Here is a 13,503-nt window from a genome sequence, read left to right on the forward strand (position 1 = left end):
TGTGTGCCAGAGCGCAGAATAACTGACGAATTTACGAACACTCAACACCCATTGAATATGTCAAGTGTCAGTAAACTTTGCCAAAAAAGTGGAAATTGTTGCCAGCAGCACAGTTGCAGTCACCAACGCTCTGGATAACATAAAACAGCCTAACCAGCTCTGCTAGGGCGAGTAAGATGGTCAGTGAGCTGTTCTCTCATTTGTGTCTGGAAGTAGCTAGCAAGGTAGCCAACGTTAGCCAGTTAGCTTTGGTGCTTGACTGCAGTTGTTAGGGCAGAACGTTTGGAACAACAAAAAGAGATGGGTGGGGCTAAAGCTTAAGAGTGTGTGAACGATGCTGAATGGGTGTAGACAAAGAAGAACTCTTCAGTAGTGATAAGAGAATTATGTTCTCCAGGTACATCACCCAATTGAATTTATATTACTCTGTCTGCCAACCAGAATTTGTAAGATCCTGGTCGAATGAAACAGATGGAGGCCCAGCTAAATAGACAAAAAGGTTTATTCACAGAACGTTCTAAAATCAAGAATACAAAACAATTCATTTTATACTGACTTCTCACGCCCACACATTCACACAGCCATACACACACACACACACACAAACAGACACACATACACACATACCCACACACACATGCACACAAACAGAAGCACACACATGTCCTGCTACGCACACACTGTCTGTCTCACTACCCAGCCGACAGAGATAGTGACCTTGTCCTTGAGACGTACTCCCCGTTCTCTCCCAAATCTCTAGTCAGGTCGGCACCAAGCTCAGACAGTCTGTGTTTAAAATACCATAAAGACATATTGTTTTACCCTAATTCTGACTAGGACTACACATTTATTGATTATGATTTTATACATTCTAATAAATTCCATACAATTATATGTTTCAGGGCGGAATATTCTAATCATTCAAATAACAGACAATTCTCACCTATCAAGTAGGTACCAAAACATTCAAAGGCCATTTTCTCAAAAGTGATAGAACATTTTGTAGCTCTGTGTCTCTGCTTTTATCCAATGTAAAAAAAAAACACAATTTCAAATTTTGCTACATAAGACCGAATCTAGGTGGTCTGTCACATTTTTGTAAAAATACCTTTTGGGATCCGTCTTTGTCTCACAAAGACCGCTCTAGCTTAGCCCCTGTTAATCACACAGACTAATGTATGGTATCTACGGCTGCAGAAGAAATAGACAAATCCAATGGTACAACCCAGAAGTCAATGTTTGAAAGGGGTGCTTAAAGGGGGTTAGAGGTCCACATCACACCTGCTACTAATGGTACTCATTGGGTTAAATAGTGATAAGGATGGTCTTCTCTGCCTTCTCTTCTCTGCCTAATACAAGCACCGTATTATCAGACAAAATCCAAGCATTTTCACCTTTTCATAGTACCATTTCCATGTTTCACCGTTACTAAATCACACTTCCCCCAACTGGATGTGTGTATTTGTTTTTCATTCCCCCCCCATCTCCTGTACTCAGAGAGTGACCTTTCACTGGCATGCAGGGATATGAAACCAAAACAAGGGAGAGCTTTTCCCTCCAAATGGATGTGAGATTAAAATCAGATGTAGACTTACAGCACATAATGGCTTAGAATGTCTTGGTATCCAAGAGGGATACACAAACAGTGACAAATCATTGGAAAATGCAACTGTGAAATGAATCAACAATGTACCCTGCTAGCTAGTACACAACAAGGCTTGTTTTGTTGGATAGGTCTAATGACTGAGAGATGGCTGGCTTTTCGTCACAAACATTGATTTTCCCTTACTTTAAGCCTCAGCCAGGGGCTGGTGGTGAGATATAATTTTAATGAGCAGCTTGAAAAGGAACAACTGTAAAATGTAGGCAAGCGGAACAGATCCAGCATGCAGTTCAGCAATTAATTAATGCTCCACTCCACTGAGCCTGCCACAAGGTGAGGACCTCCCTCCAGCTACAGTGGGGAAGAGAACAGTAAATATGCACACACATACACACATGGCCGTCTCCCGTCATAAGCAACATAAGCGGTCGGGTAACATTTTTTAAAATTTACTATTGAGAGTAAGAATAGTAGAACATACCAGGTGCAATTTAGAAATTTTGTTGTGCATCGTCAGTTTTTCCCTTGTTATGTCAGTCACTCAATTAGCTGACAATTAGCCATGTACATTTTTAGAGTAGTAGTTAGTCTAGCCAGCTATCTAAACTTAAATTAATCATGGCCGAATACCGACCGGGCAAAATATGGCACGTGCCCAGGGGCCCTGATCTCCAAGGGGTCCACATTGAGTTTGTTAGTCATTCTCACTCAGATATTATATGAAGATGGCATAAATCATGGCAAAATGTGTAGAATAAATAAATGAACATAGAACAAAACAAGAGTAGTGTACAGACATGGAACACAAACAGAGTTAATAACACCTAGAGAAAGAACCAAAGGGAGTGACATATATAGGGAAGGTAATCAGGCAGGTGATTGAGTCCAGGTGAGTCTGATGAGGCGCTGATGCGCGTAACAATGATGAGGGGTGTGCGTAATAATGAGCAGCCTGACGAACTTGAGCGACAGAGAGGTAGTATAGGTGACAGCTATTAGCCCAAAGAAACGCATTGAATAAGAGATGCATACATGGAAAACAGATACTAAAATGTTTTATCAAAAGGAAGTTTGTGTTATATCTGAGAGATGTATCTTTTTTTATATAGTTATTCTCAATGGAATAACTATAAAATAACAGGTTATTGGTTTGGGATGGGGCAGTGTAACAATTACCTAGAAGGAGGCAGAGGCTGAAGTAGAGTACACAATTATAACTTTTATTCAAAAAAAATGTATGTGCCCTTAAAAACACTGTCTACAGAAAAAATCTATAGAAAATTTAGAAAAACAATTCCACAAGAAAAATAGTAACTTTCAAAAGACAGTTTTACTCCACCAGATGGTGCCACAGTCAAGTCCAAATTCACAGAACCGGATTAGCCATCTAAACACAAGAGAATATAGTGTCAGTGCCTTGTTCCGCACAGCACTCCAAACGTACACTAAGAAAACGTTCTCTCTATAGCTTGGCCGTGTTTGAAAACTACAACTGGACTAAAAATAATCACAAATGTTTGAAAGGTTAACTGTGCAAACAATGCTAAACAAAACACTCCACATAACTCTTTGTGCGTCTCTAACTCTAAATCAGACCAGGTTACATACGATTTTCCCATGTCGCAGTCTACAGCCTACTGGACCAGTGTGTGATGTGAGTCACCTTTAGAAACACAATGCTGTTGCGCTTCAGGCTCTCCGAAATCTGGCTCGTTCCAGCAGTTTCAGCGGCCAAAGGAAGTGTTGGCTTTGGAGATGACCAGTGAAACACACCTGCTACAGGGGGGTATTGCAATGGTGACCAGTGAGCTGAGATAAGGCATGGCTTTACCTAGCAAAGACTTATAGATGACCTGGAGCCAGTGGGTTTGGCGCCGAATAGGTAGCGAGGGCCAGCCAACGAGAGCATACAGTTCACAGTGGTGGGTAGGATATGGGGCTTTGGTGACAAACAAATGGCACTGTGATAGACTGCATCCAATTTGCTGAGTAGACTGTTGGAGGCTATTTTGTAAATGACATCGTCGAAGTCAAGGATCGGTAGGATAGTCAGTTTTACGAGGGAATGTTTGGCAGCATGAGTGAATGAGGCTTTGTTGCGAAATAGATGCTTAATGTGAGTCTGGAAGGAGAGTTTACAGTCTAACCAGACACTTAGGTATTTGTAGTTGTCCACGTATTCCAAAACAGAACCGTCCAGCGTAGTGATGCTAGTCGGGCGGGCAGGTGCGGGCAGCAATCGGTTGAAGAGCAAACATTTAGTTTTACTAGCATTTAAAAGCAGTTGGAGGCCACGGAAGGAGTGTTGTATGGCATTGAAGCTCATTTGGAGGTTTGTTGTCCAAAGAAGGGCCAGATGTATGCAGAATGGTGTTGTCTGCGTAGAGGCGGATCAGAGAATCACCAGCAGCAAGAGCGACATCATTGATATATACAGAGAAAAGAGTCGGACAAGAATTGAACCCTGTGACACCCCCATAGAGACTGCCAGAGGTCCGGATAACAGATCCTCCGATTTGACACACTGAACTCTATCTGAAAAGTAGTTGGTGAACGAGGCGAGGCAGTCATTTGAGAAACCAAGGCTATTGAGTCTGCTGATAAGAATGCGGTGGATGACAGAGTTGAAAGCCTTGGCCAGGTCGATGAAGACGGCTACACAGTACTGTCTTTTATCGATGGCGGTTGTGATATCATTTAGGACCTTGAGTGTGGCTGAGGTGCACCCTTGACCAGCTCAGAAACCAGATTGCACAGTGGAGAAGGTACGGCGGGATTCAAAATAGTTGGTGATCTGTTTGTTAACTTGGCGTTGAAAGATTTTAGAAAGGCAGGGCAGGATGGATATGTCTATAACAGTTTGGGTCTAGAGTGTCTCCCCCTTTGAAGAGGGGGATGACCGAAGCAGCCTTCCAATCTTTGGGGATCTCAGACGATATGAAAGAGAGGTTGAACAGGCTAGTAGTAGGGGTTGCAACAATTTTAGCTGATCATTTTAGAAAGAGAGGGTTAATCCAGTGGGAAGCCCAGGAAGTAAATTCAGAGGTCGTCATCTGCATGGGAGTATCCCAACAACAGAAGCATGCAAAAATACAAACTTGATAGAATACTCAAATCTAACTCAAGTCTAAAACAAATGTAAGGAATAAATACCCTTTAAAAGGTCAGTCTTTCAATTCCACTGCAAATCATAATGTCTTCATGCAAAAATTAAGTGATCAGCAAACAGTCCACAGCAAACGTAAGAAAAGGTCAAAGTTATCATGCAACATTCCAGCACCATGGCAAATGTACATGCAAAAACAGATTTGAAAAACAATTCTAAAAAATTCACCTTCAGTAGAGCTGGGAAACATGATAATGATGGGCGTGGTTTTGATGGGACTGTTTGATAGGACTGGTTATTTTACACCACTGAGTGTTCATTTTATTCTTACAGGGTGAATTTAACTCCTGAATCAGCACTGGAAATGCAACACTGAACATTTTTGCTGTGCAATAGAATGTTTTGCCGCGAGGTAGGGGGCCCCCCAACCAAATCTCACTTAGAGCCTCCAAAAGACTTGAGCCGGCCGTACACACACACACAAACACGAACACACACACACACACACACTTACACACAGAAAAAGGAACCTACATTTGTATTCACCATAAGGGGAGGGGGTCCTCTCTCTACCCAGTATGAGGTGAGGGACCTGGGGTAGAGGAGCAGGACAGATGGGCAGAAGTTATCTCATTCCCCTTCATCATTATTTAAACAGTACCTGCACCACTCACCTAACACCCAGGGACAGAAATGTTAATCAAGCATGCCTGTTTGTATGTTTTTATTCCATTGAGAAATTAAGAAAGAAAGATAGAGAGAGCAAAAGTGAGAGTGTGTATGTGTGTTTGTGAGAGAAGAGTGAAAGGTGGGGAGACAGAGGAAGAGAGCTTGTTTGACAGGGTGTCTGCTTTTCTCCTGTGAAGTGGGTGTAGGAAGACCATAACTCTATAAGGCTATGATACAGAATCATCATCAACACCTTTCCGATCTGCTCTATCAGAGTGGGTGACAGTCTGGCAAATATAACCTGCCAGGTTGACAGTGGCAGCAGAGAATATCTGATTAAATATACAGATGTAGGATCTTAATTTAAGACAGTTTGCTACAGCTGGAAAATAATCCTGCAGCAACAGGAAATGTAAATTACTATGTAGATTTAGATTAGATTATAATGAATGGACATTTTTTTAGGGCTTGAAACATTTTTCATTAGGGAAAATGAAGTCTGAAATTTCTAAGTGGAAATGGCACATTTCAGAAGCCTTTTTAAACCTCAAATACACATGTTTAAAATGTCAAACACTGCAGGAAAGTTCTCCTGCAAAAGGGTGATGCTACATACAGTTGTAGTCGGACGTTTACATACACTTTACTCAACTACATTTAAACTCAGTTTTTCACAATTCCTGACATTTAATCAGAGTAAAAATTCCCTGACTTAGGTCAGTTAGGATCACCACTTTATTTTAAGAATGTGAAATGTCAGAATAATAGTAGAGAGTGATTTATTTCAGCTTTTATTTCTTTCATCACATTCCCAGTGGGTCAGAAGTTTACATACACTCAATTAGTATTTGGTAGCATTGCCTTTAAATTGTTTAACTTGGGTCAAACGTTTCTGGTAGCCTTCCACAAGCTTCCCACAATAAGTTGGGTGAATTTTGGCCAATTCCTCCTGACAGAGCTGGTGTAACTGAGTCAGGTTTGTAGGCCTCCTTGCTCGCACACACTTTTCAGTTCTGCCCACAAATGTCTATTGGATTAAGGTCAGGGCTTTGTGATGGCCACTCTAATACCTTGACCTTGTTGTCCTTAAGTCATTTTGCCACAACTTTGGAAGTATGCTTGGGGTCATTGTCCATTTAGAAGACCCATTTGTGACCAAGCTTTAACTTCCTGACGGACGTCTTGAGATGTTGCTTCAATATATCCACATAATTTTCCATCGTCATGATGCCATCTATTTTGTGAAGCGCACCAGTCCCTCCTGCAGCAAAGCACCCCCACAACATGATGTTGCCACCCCTGTGCTTCATGGTTAGGATGGTGTTATTCCGGTTACAAGCCTCCCCCTTTTCCCTCCAAACATAACAATGGTCATTATGGCCAAACAGTTCTATTTTTGTTTCATCAGACCAGAGGACATTTCTCCAAAAGGTATGTCCCCATGTCCCCATGCAAACCGTAGTCTGGCTGTTTTATGGTGGTTTTGGAGCAGTGGCTTCTTCCTTGCTGAGCAACTTTTTAGGTTATGTCAATATAGGACTCGTTTTACTGTGGATATAGATACTTTTGTACCTGTTTCCTCCAGCATCTTCACAAGGTCTTTTGCTGTTGTTCTGGGATTGATTTGCACTTTTCGCACCAAAGTACGTTAATCTCTAGGAGACAGAACGCATCTCCTTCCTGAGCGGTATGATGGCTGCATGGTCCCATGGTATATATACTTGCGTACTATTGTTTGTACAGATGAACGTGGTACCTTCAGGCGTTTAGAAATTGCTCCCAAGGATGAACCAGACTTGTGGAGGTCTACAATTTATTTTCTGAGGTCTTAGCTGATTTCTTTTGATTTTCCCATGATGTCAAACGAAGAGGCACTGCATTTGAAGTTAGGCCTTGAAATACATCCACAGGTACACCTCCAATTGACTCAAATGATGTCAATTAGCCTATCAGAAGCTTCTAAAGCCATGACATAATTTTCTGGAATTTTCCAAGTTGTTTAAAGGAACAGTCAACTTAGTGTATGTCAACTTCGGACCCAGTGGAATTGTGATACAGTGAATTATAAGTGAAATAATCTGTCTGTAAACAATTGTTTGAAAAATTATTTATGTTATGCACAAAGTAAGTCCTATCCGACTTGCCAAAACTATAGTTTGTTAACAAGAACTTTGTGGAGTGGTTGATAAACGGGTTTTAATGACTCCAATCTAAGTGTATATAAACTTCCGATTTCAATTGTGGTTGAATTATTATTCATAGAATTATTTATATATACACAACGAGCAAAGTGATCATGCTGTTTTTATGTAGCTGCTATGAAAGTAAACTGTGTTTGCGTGCGATCAGGGGTGTATTCATTCCGACTTTAACTGTATATACAGAGCTGCTGCCTGTGTCACGAATACCACTGAAGGTGGCTCCCCTTCCTGTTCGGGTGACGCTCGGCGGTCGTCGCAGGTCTACTAGCTGCCACCGATCCCTTTTTCCTTTTTGTTTGTTTTGGTCTAATTGTTTTCACCTGTTCCTTGTTGGGGTTTTGGGATGGGTGTTATTTAAGCTCCTTTAGCCCTCTGGTGTTTGTGCGGGCTTGTTGTTATTTTACGTTAGTGGTGTATTGTTGACTTTTGGGTTTTCGCTGTCAGGTATTTTTGTAACAGTGGTTTTGGGTTTGTTTGCGCCTGTGTTTTGGGCTTCACCCATGTTTGTACCTGTTACTGTGATAGAGGACATTAAAGTGTTTTTCCCCCGTCTACCTTCTGCTCTGTGCGTCTGACTCCACACCCATCACTCTCCCGACGTTACAGCCTGTTACAGTCTATACTTGTCACGCCCTGACCTGAGTATTCTTTGTTTTCTTTATATATTTTGGTTAGGCCAGGATGTGACATGGGTGATGTGTGTTTTTGTACTGTCTAGGGGTTTTGTAGGTTTATGGGGTTGTTTACCATCTAGGTGTTTATGTATGTCTATGGTTGCCTAGATTAGTTCTCAAATAGAGGCAGCTGTTTATCGTTGTCTCTGATTGGGAACCATATTTAGGCAGCCATCCTCTTTGGGTATTTGGTGGGTTATTGTCTATGTGATGTTGCATGTTTGTACTCAGTTTTGACAGCGGTCACGTTCGTCTTGTTGGTTTGGTTAGTGTACTTCATGTTTTTCGTCTTTCATTAAAAAGATGTATTCACATCACGCTGCGCTTTGGTGTCCTCACTACGACGACCGTGACAATACTGGAGAGAAATAAGAAACATGTCTCCAATGTGAAAATATCATATTATGTTTACGTAATGTATGTGTTATGTGTGTTAACTAATGGAAGAAAACAGAGATATTGTCAAAAAAATTACACCACATTCTATTCAAGCATGAAAATACATGCTAACAGGAGCAAGATACGTTTTCAGATCTGTGTGTATTCTCTCTTTGAGGTTTGTGCTACATAAAGACTCTCTCTGCTTGGCTTGATATATGTGAACATTTGGAATACTATTAATCTCCAAGCTGTCAATGTAAAGCAATCTGTTCTTATATTGATTGAAAACCGCACATCAGGCAGGGATGGACAAAAATGACAAACCACAATGACAAAATACAGATACAAGATACCATAAAGATCAATGTATCAAAATAAACAACAAAGGTGTAATTTGTCATGTATTTAATTGAGTGTGATATGTTATTTAACTTCATTAGTTGAGCAAGTCACTCTGGATAAGTGTCTGCTAAATTACCAAAATGTAAATGAATATTTGAAAATGAACATGCCAAAATGAACTGCACACTGGGTATTGTTTCGGGGTGGAGCTCATTAGAATAATACTCAGCATACTTTGCAATTGTTAAGTTGTACATTTGCATTTATATTTAGTTCCTTTTGCAGACGCTTTTACCGCTTTTATTATTCCTGAGAGCTCCTCATGCAGTGTTCAGATTGTAGAGGAGAGCAGCAGCGGTATTACTTTCCTCTTTCCTGTTGTTGAGCCAGTGGTTCCCTAGGAAAACATCTAAAATATTCACAAACAACCATCAGTGTCTGACAGGACCATAGACGTGCCATGATCTGAGCAACATTGAATTGCACACGCATGCACACTAGAGGATATAAAGTAACAGCACAACCAGGAAAAGGCTTACTCATTCCTTTTGCATACAGTATGTGTATTTTGAGCATGCAGTTTTAAAATATGTTTTCTGCAGTTCTACACATTTTGCAATGGGGTAGAGAGAAAAATTAGCAATTTTATAACAAATTACATGCGATTCTACTCATTCTGCCATTGGACAGAGATACATTTTTTGCCATTTTAAAGCCCATTTACTGCAATTCTACACATTTGGCTATGACTTATGCCGTTTTTATGATACTGTGTCTGATTGAGAGTGACTAACAAAATCAATGGGGGGCCCCTGGAAGTCAGGGCCCCTGGGCATGTGGGTATGTGCCCGGTCGGTATTCGGCCATGATTACTACAAGTTTAGATAACTGCCTGGGCTAACTAACGGTACCAATCTAAAAATTGTTAGCTGACATGGCTAATTGAGTGACTGTCAGTGACTGACAAAACAAGAGAACAACAGCTGATGCGCAACCAAATTTCAAACTTATTCTACTATTCTTTATTTTTTTTCTCCCCACAATTGTTTTATTCTCCCCTTTTGCTCCCCACTGCAATGCAGTGTCTTAGACCGCTGCGCCACTCAGGTAGCACTATTCTAACACTCAACAGTAAGTTGAGACTCTGACTGAGTTCCTAAAAATATATTATTGTTGTTAAGCAGCCGGGGGCCCTAAGCGACCCCTTATGGTTCTTATGCCTGGAGACGAGCCTTGGAGTGTCACTGTGAATTTAATATGAGCACTTGCCTGCAAAACACTGGAGTGAAACTAAGGAGGGAAAACAATCGCTAGAGCAAAATGGGACAAGAACATCCCAGCCGGTCGATATATATATAAAACTGCTGATAATGGTTTTCATACACATATCTTGTCCATAATGTAGAGGCCTATGGCATATTCATTGATGAGGAAAGAGGTAAATGTAATCTGCACACCAATACCAATTGACATATCTTTGAATGCCTCCTTGTCTGTATATCGGCAGACACAGACACATGTGAGCAGCTCAGTCTTCTGCACCCAAGCTTTCAACACATTCTTAGCCTACATATTCTTACCTCTGTTGATTTATATCCATTGAATTGTATCTATTTTCTGTTTTAGAAAGATTTGCACAAATATGGAAAGATAGATGGTTTCATCATGAAACAATATCAATTTAGATCATTGTTGTGACTTGACTTTAACATTAATCTGAAGACTGTTATTGATCTAATTACCTAAATACGTTAAATTGTTACCCAATTAAATTAATCATGTAACAATGAACTCTTTCATGACAATCAAAATAACACACAATATGAGATTAGTGTTCTATAGATCACCTCTGACCATTCCTCGCGTTCTATGTTAGAAATATTGTTCCAGTAGTTACTTTTGAACGAGTTAGAGTTTCGGTGGGAAAAAGTATTCTTGAAACAAAGAACATTTGTTGAGTGAATTTGGAGAGGGAGAGCTGAATGTTCTGTCCTTCATTTACAACAGGGTGTGAGTTATTAACCCCCACCAGTTCCCTCCTTCCCCCTCTGCAGGTGAGAGGGGGTCTGGTTGAAGTCATTCATTGCAAATCTGATCTGACCTATTTGGATCCTCACAGGACACTCACGACAGCGACAGTCCCCCTCTGGTGGGTTCAATCTTGGAAGGAGTCTGCAAGTTGCAACCCACCACATGAATGACCACAGGGTGTCCTGGTTTGTGAATCATCATGACAGTCGCCCCTCTGATGGTTAAACCTGGTAGGATTTCTGCAAGCTGCAGACCCCCACAAGAATGGACATGGTTGTGGATCGTCAATCCAGACCCGTTGTCCAGGCTGGTGGATCTACGCAGTAACTTAGACAGACGTTAATAACGGACAACACTCATGCAATACATCATTACATTTCTTCCCCAAATTAGCGGTGTTTTGGTACTAACTGGTGGTTGTAGTGGTGTGTTGCTTAGGGCCTAAGTTGATAAATATATGATGAGTCTACAGCTGTAGTATAAATCCTCATTAAAGGTTCCATTGTGCACATGTGTTTATGCTTGCACAAGTGTACATGCCAAGGGCAAGAAAATCAAGTATCCTGGTAGGCTGCAACCTGGGCAGAATGAGTCTGACATCATCAGATAATTTCCATGTCAATGACCGTGTGTCAGTAAGAATGGGTGCTGACCTCAAGCCATATGCCAAGGGGACCTGTAGTGGTTTTACTACAAGTCAATGTGTCTTACACAGAAGTACTCTATAAGGACTGAACCAGTCGTATGCGGTGAGATCATGGTTCATGACTTCTAAAAACTTTACTCCTGAATGGAGGGTTCTATTTATTAGCGGCATGTGTGTTAACCATCAGAAGAGTGTTTTGGAGATTCCCTTCCACTTGTTGCAATCTGAGTGACTACCATCTTCTCTGTCGCTGTTATCAAAGACAATTTGACTTGTTAGGTCTCTAACCTTCTTGCTGACTGTCGCTGGACTGACAGTTGCTGGCATTGATACTGTTACCCAAGGAGACCAGCTACCCTACCAATTTATGCCGAAATGTTATCCTACTGGAACACATGATTAGAGCATTTTACTAGTTGCAGTGTAGTTGAGACTACACATGGCAATAAATTATTATTGTTACTATTTTTGGGGGGGTAGGCGGAAAGTCCACTGGATGTCTTTTACGACCAGTGTGGGACACCTCAAGATTTATTCTAAGGTTATCCCCATCGAGGGGCTTGTCCTCTCTGTTCTCGTGGGGAGGTTTACAAATGTATTTGTTTCCTGATCGGGCGGCCTCATACAGTGTTGCACGTAGCCTTGACCCCCGCACTGGCCTCGACAAGGCTGTCATGGGTCTTGGCTAGGATTCCCCCCCTTTTTGTCTTGGGACCCCCCTCCCAGCGCGGTTGATGTTTGTGTCCAAGGCTCAAACTAAAAGATTGTGCCCTTTGTACGAGTTATCAGCAGCCGTGTTGTTAGTAGATTGGTTGTAACCTTTCAAACAAATCTAAAGCTGGACGTGCTTCAAAACGCTCAGTGGCTGTTGTGGCCTGCCATACACCACAACGTGCGCGTGTGGCAACCGTTCCTGTACTTGCAAACTGAGATGAGGATATGTTTCTGCGATATCGCACAGTGTTTCACCAGTTGGAGTCACCGGGTCAGTGGCGGGACTGACTCCGTTAGTTCCATTTCAAGGTGTTTCAGTCCCCCTCAAAGCGTAAAATGTATCATCAGAGGCAGAGTCCACTCTGAACTTTGATGCTTTGTTTCCTGATACGGCCGGGGTGCTAGTGGAAGTGTCTGAAGGACAAGATAAGTTAATCTTAGCTACAGTATTGCATGACTCCAAGGAGGAGGAAGTTGCTCACTCACAGAGACTGTGGACTCAAAATCATGAAAATAATAATCTACCATGTTTGTTGATTGTATGTGCCGAGATATCGTAAGATCTGCTTGAGTCAGATTCTGTACGAAGAGGTATCGAAAAGTATTTATCCCAAAGGGTCCTGTCGACAGATACGCCTTGTGGATGACTTTGTTGCAGCCAGCGTTAGGAGAAGACAGTGAGGTCAGTGGAGACAGCATGGTTACTTGTGACAAAAATGGGTTGTTTATCCAATCCATCAGTGGGACCAAACGATCCATCAAGTCTGCTCCGAGTAGCGGGTATGAAGTTTTGAGGCTCGTAACCATACACAGGGTGAACAAGCGATATGTTTTGGAAGTGTAGTTTCAGCATGAGTCTCAATGTGAGAGGCGAGGTAGTTTGAGTGAAATCTCAGTTTAGTGTTACATCGTTCTGTTCACAGCCCTTTAGAGATCATTGAACAATGTTTGAGAGATGAGCGATATTGTCGAGCCTGAATCAATTAGCGCATCACGGTTTAAGCAGTCCTCCAGGATTGTTTCCAGGTAGCGACATTCAGAGTTACGTTTTGTGGTCATATTCCCCAAAAAGTGGAGTGGTTGTTCGCAATAATGTGATGTGTCATTTGTGTTCATGGTGAAAACAGATCAACTTA

This window comes from Oncorhynchus tshawytscha, linkage group LG26, assembly GCF_018296145.1.
Source record: "Oncorhynchus tshawytscha isolate Ot180627B linkage group LG26, Otsh_v2.0, whole genome shotgun sequence".
NCBI lineage: Eukaryota > Metazoa > Chordata > Actinopteri > Salmoniformes > Salmonidae > Oncorhynchus > Oncorhynchus tshawytscha.